Here is a 15,864-nt window from a genome sequence, read left to right on the forward strand (position 1 = left end):
TCGTTCCACGTTTTGGCAGGTTGTAGCAGGGGACAACAACGACGCCCGGGCTGCATTCTTCTCGTCTAACATCCTCTGGCATTCCTCGTCGAATCAGTCGTTACGCCGACTCCACTCAGCAAACCCAATGACATATTCCTCTGCGCCATTGATGGCTGCTTTAACGCTATCCCAGTAGTTCTCGAGAGGGGCTACGTTTAGGTCTTCCTCGCTCAGCAGCGCAGCCTCCAGGCATTGCGCGTACTCAGTCATTACTGAGTACGCGCAATTACTCACGTAACTGCTTCCAGCGGGGACGGTTTCGAATGTTGGTAACAACGGAGAGTCTTTGGCTCATTTTGATCATTGTATTGTATGTATGTATTTGAATATAGGCTCTGAGCTCGTTACGCAATCTTCATCTAGTTTACTCGCTGAATGTGAGTTACGTAATACGGGTGCCATATTACTCTAGCGAAGTCCAATTAGCTTTTAACAAGACCTTTGTAGATTGCCAATATTACATAAGGATCACTGAGGTCGCGGTCAAATCTTCTAACGAGCGAGAATAGTTTAAAGCTTTCCTTGACTACATTATCAATGTGTCTATTAAAGGAGAGCGAGCGGTCGAACGTTACACCCAGGTCACGAACATATTCTGTGCGCGGCACTACTCTATTTCGGTACAAGTAATCGAAGATTACGGGATTAACTTTCCTGGTGAATGTCATTACTGAGCACTTGTCTATATTTATTTTCAATCCACGGTTTTCGCAGTATCTTCCAACGTGTCCTAGCTCGCCCAAGTAACAATTAGGGTTTTATTACACTCTTATGATGGTATTTAAGACCAAAAATGATCTTGAAGACCACCACAAGAGTACAATAAAACTCACATTGCTGCTTCGGCGAGCTGCAATTTCAGGCAATCTTCCGTGAACTTGATAGGAATTTTTTTTATATCATCTACGTAAATTAGAATTCTTGCGTGGGTGACATCATTAGGAAATTTGTTCATTAGAATCACGAACAGAAATGGTCCTAAGTGACTACCCTGTGGTACACCAGAATATACACTAAATGAGCAAGATTTGTTGCCACGAATTTTAACAAATTGTACTCTATCCTTCAGATACGGTGTCATCCAGCAGTACAATGGACCTCGAACGCCAAACTCTTCAACTGCCTCCAAGATGCTATTAATGCTAACGGCATCAAACGTTTTGCTCATATCGGTATAAATGCAGTCCACATGAAAAACTTTCGATATGCAGTACGTAACTATTGAGGTGAACTCACATAGGTTTGCTACAACTGATTTCTTCTTCAAGAATCCGTATTGCACAGAAAAAGATAGTAGTCAGAATCGATGTTTGTCGATTTGCGAGTCAATCTGTTGTGGTGATCTCCATGTGTACCGATTTGGGAGGCTGTGCCGCAAGTAGGTACTTCGTATGTCCATAATTGTGCAGGCGGCCTAGTCAGTGAGTTGATGGTCATTTCCCTACTAGCACGGTTGTTACAAAGTAATTGTGGTAACCGAATTATGACTATTTTCAGTCCTAATCCGGTTGTTTCAACTAAATGGACCTAAAGTGTGCTACTAGGGTTTCGTTCGTAAGCAGGTTGTGCACTGAACTTTCCAATAATCAGTCTGAATTCCTCCTCCGAACCAATCTGAGCGTTGAGGTCTCCGATGACGATTTTGACGTCATGCCTTGGGCAGCTGTCATATTCATGCTCAAGCTGCACGTTAAAAGCGTCCTTATCGTCCTCTGCACTTCCTTGGTGTGGACTATACACGTTAATGATGCTAATGTTGAAGAAACGACCTCTAATCCTCAATTTGCACATGTGGCTGTCGATTAGTCACCGTCCAATCACGCGCTTTTGTATGTCGCCCATCATGATAAAAGCTGTACCCAGCTCGTGTGTATTGCCGCAGCTCTGGTAAATGGTGTATCCATTTCTACACGAATGTACCGTAGACCCCCGAAAACTTCACCAAATACCCACCCGCAAACGGAGCCTGCGGAATACCAGGACGTCTTCCGCAGTAATTTACCCTTACTGCATCAGGCAGACTTTTCTTTCCTATGCAACTCGTAGGACTTCTTAGCCAGTGTAGCAAGAGCTGGAAGATATCTTCAACCTCTATAACGACTCGCTGTATGGAGGGTCATCAGTCTTATAGCTAAACCTGAGTTAACCAAATGGGAAACTGGAGAACCGTACGAACAATCTTACTGATCCGGCGACGCGGCCAAAAGAGGTTGGGGCACCAACGTGGTTTCGTGATGCGCTCATGCGGCTCACCAGTGCACAAAAAGGTGGTACAGGATGTAGCTCAGTAAGTGATACACGCAGGAAGAGACCAGGAACGGCTACCTGCTTCTTGTTTGTGCCCTTTATGCCAACGAGGAGACAGTAAGATGGCTGGAGACTACGGCATCGGATTACTTAAGAAAGGCCGAAACATAAATGACCGAATCACAACTGGCCGAAACATATTCGGCCAAAAATATTCACGGCCTTTAACCTGCACAACTGTGGTACATGCTGTCCTTACTCGCTGCCGCTGGTTCGGATTCAGCTAAGGGATAATCCCTACTAGTCACCAAACCTAGAAAAATGCCTGCACCTGATTAGAAATGGTTTTTGCGGGGGGCTGCCGCCCCGCAGTAGCCGACGCTACCAACGGCGGGTCACCGTCGTCATCGATCGTCTCGTTCTGAATCATCTAGGAAACATGGCACAATACATACATACATACTATTCCTTAGAAGAGAACAATACAGAAACTCGAAGAAAACCAACTGGTGTTGTTTCTGGGTGGGAACATTTGGGACACTCCCCAATTCCTCAGTCATATTAATATACGCACACCAGTTGAATTGAATGTTGCAGCCAATGAATTACAAAGTTGAATCATTGATACCGTGGACCCCCGTTCGTTTGACCGTTTTTATTCTGAACACTTTTTAATTTGCACCCCATTGGTTTGCACGACGTGCAAATTAAAAATGGTTCAAATGTCATTCTCAACATAACATCATTTGCTTTGCAGACAATGCGCATAAACGCGATTTGTTTGTACTGATATAGCGTGTTTAATCTGTTTCACATTGCGTTTTCCCAACGGATATGATAGAAACCCGGTCGGAGAATGAAATATTCGCTGCTTCCAACTTTCAACTGAATCAAGCCACCAAAACAATAACAAAGAGTAGGGCGACCAGTTCACACAAGTTCCAGCATGTTTAGGGTTGCCAGTTGTTCAAATTAAAACTAACCCCGTAAGTTTGCATGAGGAATCGTTCAAACGAACGGGGGTCTACTGTACTTTTATAGTGAACACACGACACATTACACAGACAGTCTACCGTGACGTGCCCTGGTGGAATGAAACACTCAACACCCTTAGTCGGAAACTTGGTCCAACTGGGAGGTCTAGAGGGTATCTCCCGAGCAGGAGCGAAGAGCAAAATAATATAAAAACAATCACCCTTATTCTGCGAGTCACATGACTCAATACGACAATTGTCACTTGGGTGACTCGCCACGGCGAGTCGAGTCACCTAAGTGACACTCGTGTCACCTAGGTAAGAAACCCTTGTCACCTAAGTGACAAGGCGAGTCACTTAGGTGACAATTGTCACCTGATTCGCGGTGACTGCAACATAGTCACGTCACTCGCCTCGCAGAATAAGGGTAAATATCAAACTTTGTTATAATGGTATATTTTGTTATTGAATAGATATGGAGATACATTGATAACACATTTTGTTATTGAGTAGATATGTAAAACAGTGGTTGTAAGATGAGTTTAATAATTTATGTTGTTATCATATATTATTTTGGCCTTAAAATGACATTCAATATATTTGATACAATATTTTTTTATTGATTAAACAGATTTTAGATTATAACTATTCTATAAAATGATTTTTTAATGTCATATTCTACTGCATTTGTTATTCAATACCTTAATAATACTAAAATATGTTATTCCAAACTCTGGATACGGTCATGTTATTGCTTTGTTTTTCAAATAACTCAAGTAGTTATTCTTTTAGCCTTAAAGGAGTAAAATTTTGATATTATTTTTTGTTATTTTACCAACTATGTCAGCCAAAACAAGACCAAATTTTTAGATGAGTTATTCGATTTCAAATAACACATTTTGATATTATTTTGCTCTTCGCTCCTGCTCGGGCTCCCACCAAATACAATGCAGAGCTTGACAGGGCCAACAGGAAGTCCAGAGTCAGTGGATGGATGGATAGCGAAAGCAGCAAAACTTTGCTTGAAGCTGAGCGACTCCAAAAAGTGTTAGCCAAGGATCATAACAATGGCCAGTCTCTCTCAGTCGAGATTCGAACATACTAGCTGGCTTGTTACACAAGTGTCCGACCTCGAGGCCAACTGGGAGAAGCTACAACAGCATTTAGGTGTTTTTTTGTTTAAACATGCTAGTTTCCAAGCTCTTTTTTTGGATTAGCACTATAAAAGCACTCATTAGTCTTCTGCAGCTAATTATTATCAATTACGTTAAATAAAATAGGTAAGGTTTTAGCCACCCGCGGTTTAAAAGAACGCTGCTTCTACTAGCGTCTTGATAATAACTGGTTATTTTCATGTATTTTATTTGTATTTGTAATTAGCTCATTATGACTCTGTGACCTTTTTGTGTGACGTGCTCATGGCGTTGTATGCCTTCATCGTATGGAAGTTACAGGACTACAATTCGTGGATTTTATCGTATTTTGCCAGCTACGAGTAGCACTAATTCTTGTCGTAAGATGAAAACAACATATTACAACATGACATATAAGCCGTAATGGTTAATTAACCGCAAATTTTAATAGTATCTAATCAACTTTTTTTTTACAATAAATACCATCTTGTTTATTACGGTGCACTGCAGTTGTTGTCAGCATTGGAAAAAACTGTAATTTTCTTCTAGTAGATGTTGATTGTTCAATTAAAGATTAAATTTTCTTCTCCAATCTTGCAGCAAGCGCTTGGAATCACAACTGAAATAAAACCATTTTCATCGAGAAAAAAGTTTTTTTAATTACTGTTTGTGTGTAGATAGCGAAATCCAAAAAAAAAACTATTCATTTGTCTCGCAGCGCTAGCCTTCCGCTGTGCTCATGATGAGGGTCCCAGTAATCCCAGAGCATCGGGACTTCCACCGGCATTGACATTAAGTCACCTGTCCAGTGGTCTCCTTAGCTTCCTCTACCACCGCCCCGGCGCGGTGGTTAATTACGCTCGCTTTGCTCGCTTCATATCAGTATCTTTCGATCTGGCGCGTCCTGCTCGGGGAACGCAATGCCACGCCAGCCAGCATCATGCTGGCTGGCACCATCATTTAATTTCAGCAACTTTTTTCCATGCACTTGCTCTTGTTTCATCTGGCAGTTTGCTACTTCTGTTCGTTTTGCGGCGTGGGGAGTGTTTGTTTTAAAACTTCATCTTCAATCTGGTTACTTTTCTGGCTGCTCGCGCTGCTGACTGGTTTTTCGGTTCCGTTCCGTTCGGTTTGGGTGGCAGAAGGAGAACTTTTAGCATCAGATTTGCGCTGTCAGATTCCCGCCGGCGAAACTTGCTAATGCGGAGGTAATTGAACCTGGTTTAATTAGTTTTCGGATGGCAAACAGCGAAAAACAAGAAGCCACCCGTCACCGTCGCAATGGGAAACCGTTCGGTCGACGTTGAGTGCTGCTGGCAGACAAGTTTGACGATGATAAGTAAGTTTGTACGGTTATAATTATTAGTCTGGCGCTGCTTCGGGTGCTTAAGCGGGTGGAAGTTTTAAGCTCACTGTTTGAAAACTAACAGACCAAACCGATTTAAAACTTTTGTTTAAAATTTGGTTATAATATCGGCAATACTAAGATAAGTTGGGAGTCAAATCGAGTACAAACCGATCAAGACCTGTGCGCCGCCACGTCGCCGCCGGCACTTTTCCAAACGCCGCAGCCGATGAATGGATGGATGGATGGATGGATGGATGGATGGATGGATGGATGGATGGATGGATGGATGGATGGATGGATGGATGGATGGATGGATGGATGGATGGATGGATGGATGGATGGATGGATGGATGGATGGATGGATGGATGGATGGATGGATGGATGGATGGATGGATGGATGGATGGATGGATGGATGGATGGATGGATGGATGGATGGATGGATGGATGGATGGATGGATGGATGGATGGATGGATGGATGGATGGATGGATGGATGGATGGATGGATGGATGGATGGATGGATGGATGGATGGATGGATGGATGGATGGATGGATGGATGGATGGATGGATGGATGGATGGATGGATGGATGGATGGATGGATGGATGGATGGATGGATGGATGGATGGATGGATGGATGGATGGATGGATGGATGGATGGATGGATGGATGGATGGATGGATGGATGGATGGATGGATGGATGGATGGATGGATGGATGGATGGATGGATGGATTTAAGAGAAAGGTAGAAAGTTAAGAGAAAGACAGAAACACAGAAAGACTGAAAAATTGTAAAACAGAATAATAGAAATACAGAAACTTAAAAGTACCGAAACACAGAAAATCCTAACCAATCGTATGATAAGAAAAAGCTTAGAAGCAGCAAAATGAATGTTCAAATCAAGAACTATAAAACACGCATTCAGTATAAATGAAATACATTGAAGCCACATCATTTGCTCGAAGCGCTGATTGCCGTTCTCTACTGCAATTGCCGTCATGGACCAGAACCAGTGGACTATCACATTGAGTGCAGATCGAAAATACCATCTTGCTGCCTTTGCCCGATCATTGAATCTGTTAGCTGTTGGAAAACGTCAATCACGCAAAAAGTCACGCCTATCAAACGTATCCCAATTCGGAGTTTTCAATTCCGCGTCATGACTGTTTCCAGAGCAACAATCTGTTTGCGGGCCGGCCAGGTGGGCAGGAAAGCATGAAAATGCACATCATCGAGAAACATGTTGCACAGAACGGATGCTTCAAGGGAAGTCCAGTTGGCTGTCTGCCCAACAGACACTCTACTCTATACAGTGACGAAATCAGAGGCGTCCGTGTACAAGGCATGTCGGTTATACCCTTAGCAGTAAAACTGGTTTTAGTTCTGGTAAAGCACTAAAATTTACGAGTAGCTTTTTCACGCATAACCAAACTACGAAACGCATTGAATTTATATTGATCAACTTCCTTGTATTTCCTAAGGTTGTTGTATCCTTCCGACGCCTATGTAGTCAAAGGTGCAATACCAGAGAGACGTGTGCATAAAAGCAGTGTTTATCATTCATAGCCGCAATGCGTGCTGTACTTCTACAATGGCAACCAGACAAGCATCTGTTTCCTGTCATTGTCCGGTTTTTATGAAAAAGCGCTACATGTGTAAACGGCGAGAGAAAGGAATACTCTGTCAGCATTATTTATACAGTGTCTGGCAGGCACGGCCCGATATTTCATTGGCACTCATAAATCTTCAACTTACAATTGCAATTACTCAGCTTATTACTCGACTCGGTGAAATATGCAGTATAACAGAAAAAGAGGTTCAAACGTTTCGCACTACATTCATGATAACCTATTCTGATCAAGTCACCATTACTCGAAGAAAACTTTAAACATATTTCATTGGATAATTATTTTTTGCCGAGCTCTAATCATAAATGTATTACATTGGACTACTACGAGAAGAAACCACTTTTTCATTAAGATTAGATTGAAAATGCTAAATGACTGTCATTGTATCCTTACCGCTGTGGTCCATCAATACTGATTTAATCCGGTTGTTGGCATCCCGTTTTGCCATTACATGTAGACCAGAAGAAAACTCCGTGCCTAACGTTTGGGCCATCGTTTCCCTACGTTTGAGAAACGATTGCTGGATAAGCTTCGATTGCTGCTATTAATCAAACACTTAAGCCCTTTGCGGCCGAACCGTCGGCCACAATTGAGCAATATTTTGCTAAGATAATGAAATAAATCACTGCCAACGAGGAGAAAAAAGACTGTCCTCCTATATCTTGCATCGATTTCATCGTTCGCCGCTTATCAGTGGAGTCCAATCGCTGGGAGGCGTCCCCCTGCCCCGTCACCGACCCTGTTTACACAGTGCGCGGCCAGGGAAAAACTGAAATTCTTTCGAAGAACGATTTCCCGCGCCAGAGGAGACAACCCGAAGCAATTCTCGATGATCACTTCCAAGCAAGTGTTTATTTTTACAATGTAGCTTTATGACGAACCGGAGAGAGAGAGAGAGAGAGCGCGCCTGGCTCGGGGCAGATGAAAGATATGCATGCTAGTGCCAAGCCAAGCCGTGAACCACGGGTCTGCCAGTTTGCAATATCGCCCCGTGTGTATAGTTGCTATAAAAACAAATAAGAAAATAAATTCTAGATGTATTGCCTTTCTTTGGCACTTTAGCGCAGACTGGCAGATAGATCTGATGGGCAACGGAGAAAGCTAATGGTTATGGGCCTTTTTCACTACGAAAATGAGAAAAGCAAAGATGGCACTTGCCCCTGCGGCAGAGGAAAAATATTTGCCCATGCCAACCAAAGTCTGGATGAAGCGCCTCTTCCATGAGTCGTTATCTGTGAGTATCTTGTGGCTAGGCCAGCACGTCTTTCGTCGTTACCCCGGCCGCCGCGCCGCCAGTTGGCACGGATGATTGCAGATACCATTTTGAACCCAATCGAGCGGGTCGACTTTTCTAACTGGTCTATGATTTATGCCGGTGTCCTTTTGCGCTTTGTGGGTGATTACTTGGCGTAGATTACTGTGCGCCGAATGCCGGCCGCAAACCCGGTTGAGCTTTATGACTTTTGCTCCGAGAGTTCAAATTGCCGTTATGCAGATGATGAAGTTCATAATGATGATCTGGTGTCATGATTTCCGGAAACGGGTTGTCAGTTGCCTGCACGATGGATACTTTGTGGGTACGCATGGGAAGCCGCCCCATTGCTGGTCAATGGAAACTGGGTGTGGGAAGAGAAAGACACCTCACAATCTTTGTTGAATTGTTGTTGAATGTGTCACAGGTGGTGTTACCGTTGATGGCTTGTCGTGTATATTATTCTTGTTAACAAAATATGGCTATACGATTGTGCCCTAGTAACAATTATTACACTCGTGTTACGATTTTTATGACTTTTATTACTGATGCATTTATAAAATATGCTTGAAACTTTTGATCTAGATTCTAGAATATAGGATAGACACTATGCTATAAAATATATCTATTCCAATGAAACCAACAGAGTCTTATAGTCTTATCCCTAGAATGGGACAAAACGTGAAAAGGAGAGAATCGAAAATTCGAGGAGGGATAAATCCGAAATCCAAATCCAAAATAGATCCACTTTTTCGCACCAGATATTAAATGACTCAGCGTTTAAACACCTGATTTCCCATCTTCTTCCGTACTGATTCCTCGTGCTATTTGGAGCGCTGAACGAGCATGGGCAAGTTCTTCCGAATCCTACTTTACTTACTTTACTTTAGTGGCAACGGTCCGTTACCGATCCTGCGCCGAACGAATTATAGTCCTCCAGTACCGTCGGTCCTGGGCTGCCGTTCTCCAATCCCCACGAACACCAGCTGAACGTGCATCGTCTTCGACAGCACACACCCACCAGGTGCGGGGTCTGCCTCGGAGTCTACGGCCTCTTCCTGGTTCTCTGCTGAAAATAGTTTTTGCTACTCTTTCATCGGGCATTCTGGCCACGTGTCCAGCCCACCGCAGCCTGCCACATTGCACTACCGTCACTATATCAGCATATTTATATACTTGGTACAGCTCGTGATTCATGCGTCTGCGCCACACTTCATTTTCCATTTTGCCACCAAGTATAGATCGCAGAATTTTACGCTCAAAAACCCCAAGCACTCGCCGATCAGCTTCCTTTAGCGTCCATGATTCGTGTCCGTAAAGGGCCACCGGGAGGATTAGTGTTCTGTAGAGCGCCAGTTTTGTGCGAATTTGCAAACTACGGGACTTCAGCTGGCTACGTAATCCGTAGAAAGCCCGATTCGCGGCTGCAACTCGTCGTTTCACTTCGCGGCTTACATCGTTGTCACATGTCACGAGTGTACCAAGGTATATAAATTCCTCCACTACTTCATATCGTTCCCCATCTAACTCCACCTCGGCACCAACACCACTTGAGCTCCCACGTTCCCTACCAGCAACCATGTACTTCGTTTTGGCGGTATTAATGGTAAGTCCCAATCTCGCAGCTTCCCTTTTAAAGGGCCTAAAGGCCTCTTCTACTGCTCTACGGTTGATTCCGATGATATCGACGTCATCCGCAAAACCAAGAAGCATGTGAGATTTCGTGATGATAGTTCCATTCCTTTCCACGTTTGCTCTTCGTAATGCTCCTTCCAAGGCAATGTTGAATAGCAGGTTAGAGAGTGCGTCCCCTTGCTTCAGTCCATCCAACGTCACGAAAGCAGCTGAGGTCTCACCCGCTATTCTAACGCATGATTTGGATCCATCCAGCGTCGCACGAATCAGCGTAACTAGTTTCGTCGGAAAACCATGTTCTAGCATTATCTGCCACAGCTCATTTCGTTTAACTGAATCGTACGCCGCTTTAAAGTCCACAAACAGATGGTGTGTCTGCAAGTTGTACTCCCGGAACTTGTCTAGCAACTGGCGCAGGGTAAACATCTGATCCGTCGTGGAGCGACCCTCACGAAAACCAGCTTGGTACTCGCCGACGAAGGACTCCGCTAACGGTCTCAGTCTGCAGAACAGGATACGGGAAAGCACCTTGTAGGCAGAATTGAGCAATGTAATTCCTCGATAGTTTTTACACTCCATTCGATGTCCCTTTTTGAAAATTGGGCAAATGAGGCCATCCAACCACTCCTCCGGCATTTGTTCTTCCTCCCAGATTCTGACAATGATCCGGTGGATTGCTTCGTACAGCCGCTCGCTCCCCGCTTTTAGAAGTTCAGCCGGGATACCGTCCTTCCCAGCAGCCTTACCGTTTTTCAGCTCACTGATTGCCTTCTTAACCTCCTCCTGTGTTGGTGGCTCCACAGCTTGACCATCGCTTACAATTTCTATCCTGTCCCTGCTGATCTCCTCATTTACCTCTCCATTCAATAGTGTCTGGAAGTGTTCCTTCCACCTGGCTGCTACCGCCGTTTTGTCGGTAAGCAGGTTGCCAGCACTATCATTGCACATCACAGGCATGGCAAAATTCCTGCTTCTCACCGTTTTATAGAAACTCCGTGTGTCGTTGCTGGCGTATCGCTCCTCTGCGCCGGCAAGCACGTGCTCCTCGTACTCGCGTTTCTTTAGACGATGGATTCTTTTTTCCGCAGCTCTAGTCTCTCTGTATCTCTCTCTGTTTTGACGCGTTGCCGCAGTGAGCATGCGACTCCTGGCCTGGTTCTTTTCGTCTGTCACTCTCTGGCATTCGGCATCGAACCAGCTGTTACGCTGTCTTCCACGCGCCGTGCCTACCACCTCTCTCGCTGTTGTTTGCATGGCACCATGGATGTTCCTCCACAGCCCATTTATATCTTCTTCTTCTACCTGCTGTTCTGCGATTCGCTGGTGAAGCTTCCGGGCGTACTCCACTGCAACGCCGTCTGCCGTTAACCGCTGGATGTTGAAACGCAGCGTCCTTTCAGTGCGAGCTTTCGCCGTGTTCGACAGCCTTGCGCGAATCTTACTCACTACGAGATAGTGGTCAGAGTCGATATTTGGTCCACGAAAAGACCGTACATCGATAACATCCGAAAAGTGTCGACCGTCAATCAAGACATGATCGATCTGAGAGCTAGAGTCTCCATTTGGATGCCTCCAGGTTTGTTTCCGAATATTCAAACGTGGAAAGTAGGTGCTACAGATGGCTATCCCTCTGGCCGCGGCAAAATTTATGAGCCTCAGACCGTTATCATTGGTCGACAGATGCAGGCTATGTCTTCCAATAACTGGACGGAAGAATTCCTCCCTCCCGATCTGCGCGTTTGCATCTCCGATGATGATTTTCACGTCGTGTTTTGGGCACTCTCCATAGGTCCTCTCAAGCTTGTCGTAAAACTCGTCTTTAGCATCACCGGATTTATCATTTGTCGGTGCGTATAAGTTGATTGGGCTATAGTTGAAGAATTTGCCCTTAATCCTCAACACGCATATACGGTCATCTACGGGCCTCCACCGGATAACTCGTTGCTTTTGTTTTCCCAACACTACGAAACCGACTCCATGTTCAGCTTTCTTACCGCCACTGTAGTAGATGTGGTACTTAAAAGAAGTGCCTGCAATAGGGTCTACTGCACGGAACTCCCTTTCTCCGGAATTTGGCCACCGAACTTCCTGAATAGCAGCGATCTCCACTCCGAGTTGATGCAGCTCTCGAGCAAGCAAGCCAGCCCGTGCCGGTTCATGGAGAGTTCGGACATTCCAGGTACCAAGTTTCCAATCGTTATCCCTTAATCGTTTCCTTGTCCCTTGCCGTGTCCTATACCGATTGTTCCGTCCTGAATTTCTTTGTTCGTTGTTCGTGGTAATTGAGTTTTCGGTATACTACCTCACCGGGGTCGCGATACCTACATCCCGCTGATGGGTCTGCCATCTTAGGTATAGCTTGCGGGATACAGCATTTCATATTCAGCCGCCCGTTACGAGACAGACGCTGTGTGAGCCGCCCCTCACCTGGAGAACAGGCGCTCTAGTTCGCACCTCCTAGCTTAGCTGCTTCAGTAAGTACGTGAAGCATTTCCGGGTAAGGCCATCGACCGTCATCATTTGACTTAGATCTGCGTGGAGGCGCCAGGTGGGAGCTTGAGAGAGCCAGAGCTATGTTTGACGCTCCTTCCAGGTAACTCTCTCCATTTCATACCCACTCCGAATCCATCTAGTCTAAAACTGGTCAATCATTTGTCTTGTCAAATTCCAATTGGTTTTTGTAACATGATCAGCTTCTGCTAAAGCCTTCGAAGGTTGGATCACTCCATTAGAACTCAATAGTATAAGATGGTTAGGGGTGAATGCCTCTAGATAGTTTAGATTGAACTGAGACGAACGTCTTAGGTCGTTACTTCACGATGGATGCTTCTTCTACGAGTATCGTCAACAGTGTCACGTCTCTTGGATTGTGTGAGCTCGGCAGGCTGTTGACAGACCCGTTTTAACACACTGCACTAATCTCTCCCAAATGCTTCTGAAGTGTGAACATGAAGGCGAGTTGAAAGTCCACTTAGTGTTTACATTGGTAAACATTTCAACCAGGTTCTGCTCGCAACGGCTTGCACGTAGGAAATTCGTGCCATTGTCGGTGAAATATAGCTCGTATAGTCGCCCTCAAGTATGTATAATTAAGCAAATAAAACTATTCATCCGGAATCCGGTTTCCGGAACTAAGAGTTAACCACTTCGCTTTGCACTTGCCCCACTTCGTCGCTAGGTCCGCAGTTTTTTGTTCTGACAGTTTGTACATTCACTCGGATGCTGAAAACTAAGCAGTATTTCTTCAAGTCGAAAGACGTCAAAATTATGATACCTCCTGTGGTCGGATTTCAGTCATTCCAGCATAGTTGTCGGTAGGTAAGTGGCTTACACAAATAGTTTTGGCCAACCTCGAGCAGCGACTTTGGCGTTGCTCATAACCAAAGATCAGCGAGCCACGATGGCGATGGCGATGAGTTTGAGCTAGTTGACAAGTTTGTCTACCTTGGCTCACTTGGTTACGGCGGACAATGACACCAGCCGTGAGATTCAGAGGCGTATTATCAGCGGAAGTCGTGCTTACTATAGGTTTAACAAGCAATTGCGGTCGGGTAGTCTAAGCTCGTGTACAAGGTGTACTCTGTATAAGACGCTCTTTAGACCGATTGTTCTCTACAGGCATGAAACGTTGACAATGCTCGAGGAGCATCTGTCCCAAGTAACAATTCAAAGTTTTATTACGTTCGTATAGTGGTTTTCATGACCAATTTCATAAAACCGCTAATAAAACTATGTGCTCTACAGAAGTTTCTGATGACCGCTATAAACCCGCTTTCTGACCAAGTGGCCCACTCCTCAGAATGTTTTCATAACCTCTACAAGAATCAGGTTATAAACTCAAGTAGTCGTATCATGCTCTGCTGACAGCAGCAATAATACCGATTAAGCTTTCGCTGCTTGACAGCCACCGCCATATTTTAATAAAGCGTTTCGCTCTGGCAAAAGCAAAATACTAGTTCGTCTGCTTTGTTAACTTGAAAATATATCCGTGAGCAGAAAAGTTAAAGTTTTACTGATAGATCATTCTGAACGATTTGGTTTATAGTGAGCATAATAAAATATCCCATAGAATAAATAATGAATTTTTAGCAGTCTTAGTTCGATTGCAGCATGTGCGCATTATATTTTATCGTGCATATTGATATGATAGGTTGATAAAATCAACGCGCCACTGAAATTTTGCAATATTCGAAAACTGGTTGTTTTAATAAAATAAAAATATTCAGTTAGTCAATCACAATTTCTAGCAAAATCATTTTAGTTGCTCCCTCTGACTGGAAAACCGATTGATAATAATTTTCTTTCTGCAAAACACCTTGCTTTGATGAATTTTAGTTGGCGAGCTAGAACAACATATTAGAAGATGGCAAATTGGTCCAGCCAACCAGTTTTAACGTGGTAATGTATGCAACCACAATAAATTTGTTTTATTCACAGTTTTATTATGATTTTTTAGCAGGATATTTCCTTATATGACAGTTGTAAACCTTGATACAGATAATTAATTGTTTCGTTTATTTAATGCCACTACACATCTAATTTGATCAATATTTCTTATAGAATTTTTTCTCACCTTTCCGTTGTTGTCTTCAAATTAAAATCGGTTGGGGGGATCATGGCGAAAACGACGATTTTTTGATAGAATCCAACATGGTGGCCAAATACAAGATGGCCACCAATTTTTTTTTCACTTTGTTTATAAGCGCTATCTCTCATCTTTACAAAACCGTGTCGTTTGTAGTTTGTTTTATAGCAAATTTTAAAAATATCACAATAATTAAATGAAAATTGTGTTTTATTCAATACCATTGCACACCTAATTTTATGAATGTTTCTTGTAGCATTTTTTCTCAGCTTTCCAAAGGTAGTTTTGAAAAAAAATCGGTTCATGGTGAAACGGCGATTTTTCGACAAAGTCCAATATGGCGACCAAATCCAAGATGACCGCCAAAAATTTTTTACTACATTTGAAAGCCCTGTTTTTCTTCTTTACAGAACCGGGCTATTTGTTAGTTGTTTTATTGCAAATTTATGAAATATCGCATGATATAGATATCAAGGTTTGCTCAAAATTCATCTTTTTTGAAACTGTTAGGCCCCTTGGCGAACGAGGGGCCCACTGTTTCGAGGTATTAAAAGTGTAATTCTCATTTTTAACCAATTTCAACCAATTAAGTGCAAAAATTTCAATATTTGAAGACCTCGTATCAGTAGTGGCCCCGTTTTAGTGAGAATTACTCTCCCATTATTATTTTTTAAAAATTTCATATAATTCACTGACAGTGTTTGAAATAAGCAAATAAACAGGGAAAATTTAGGACATGCAGAACTATTTGATATGTTTGTAGTTTCTAGGAGACTAGTGTAGCTGTCAAACCCTATACAGTGCTTATATAACTGCCACTCATTGGAATGGTACTTTTGATTTTGGTAACAACCATGGAAATTCAACTTACCTAAGTACAAATCAATGGATAACACCTTCACTGCAGAAAAGAGATAACATGATTACATTTCCTTACTAATTTCACCTTTCTCTCAGCGGTCAAAATATTGTGAGTCTGTTTAATTAATATTCATGAGGATACTTACGATAACGAAC

Source organism: Sabethes cyaneus, chromosome 2 (genome assembly GCF_943734655.1).
Source record: "Sabethes cyaneus chromosome 2, idSabCyanKW18_F2, whole genome shotgun sequence".
NCBI lineage: Eukaryota > Metazoa > Arthropoda > Insecta > Diptera > Culicidae > Sabethes > Sabethes cyaneus.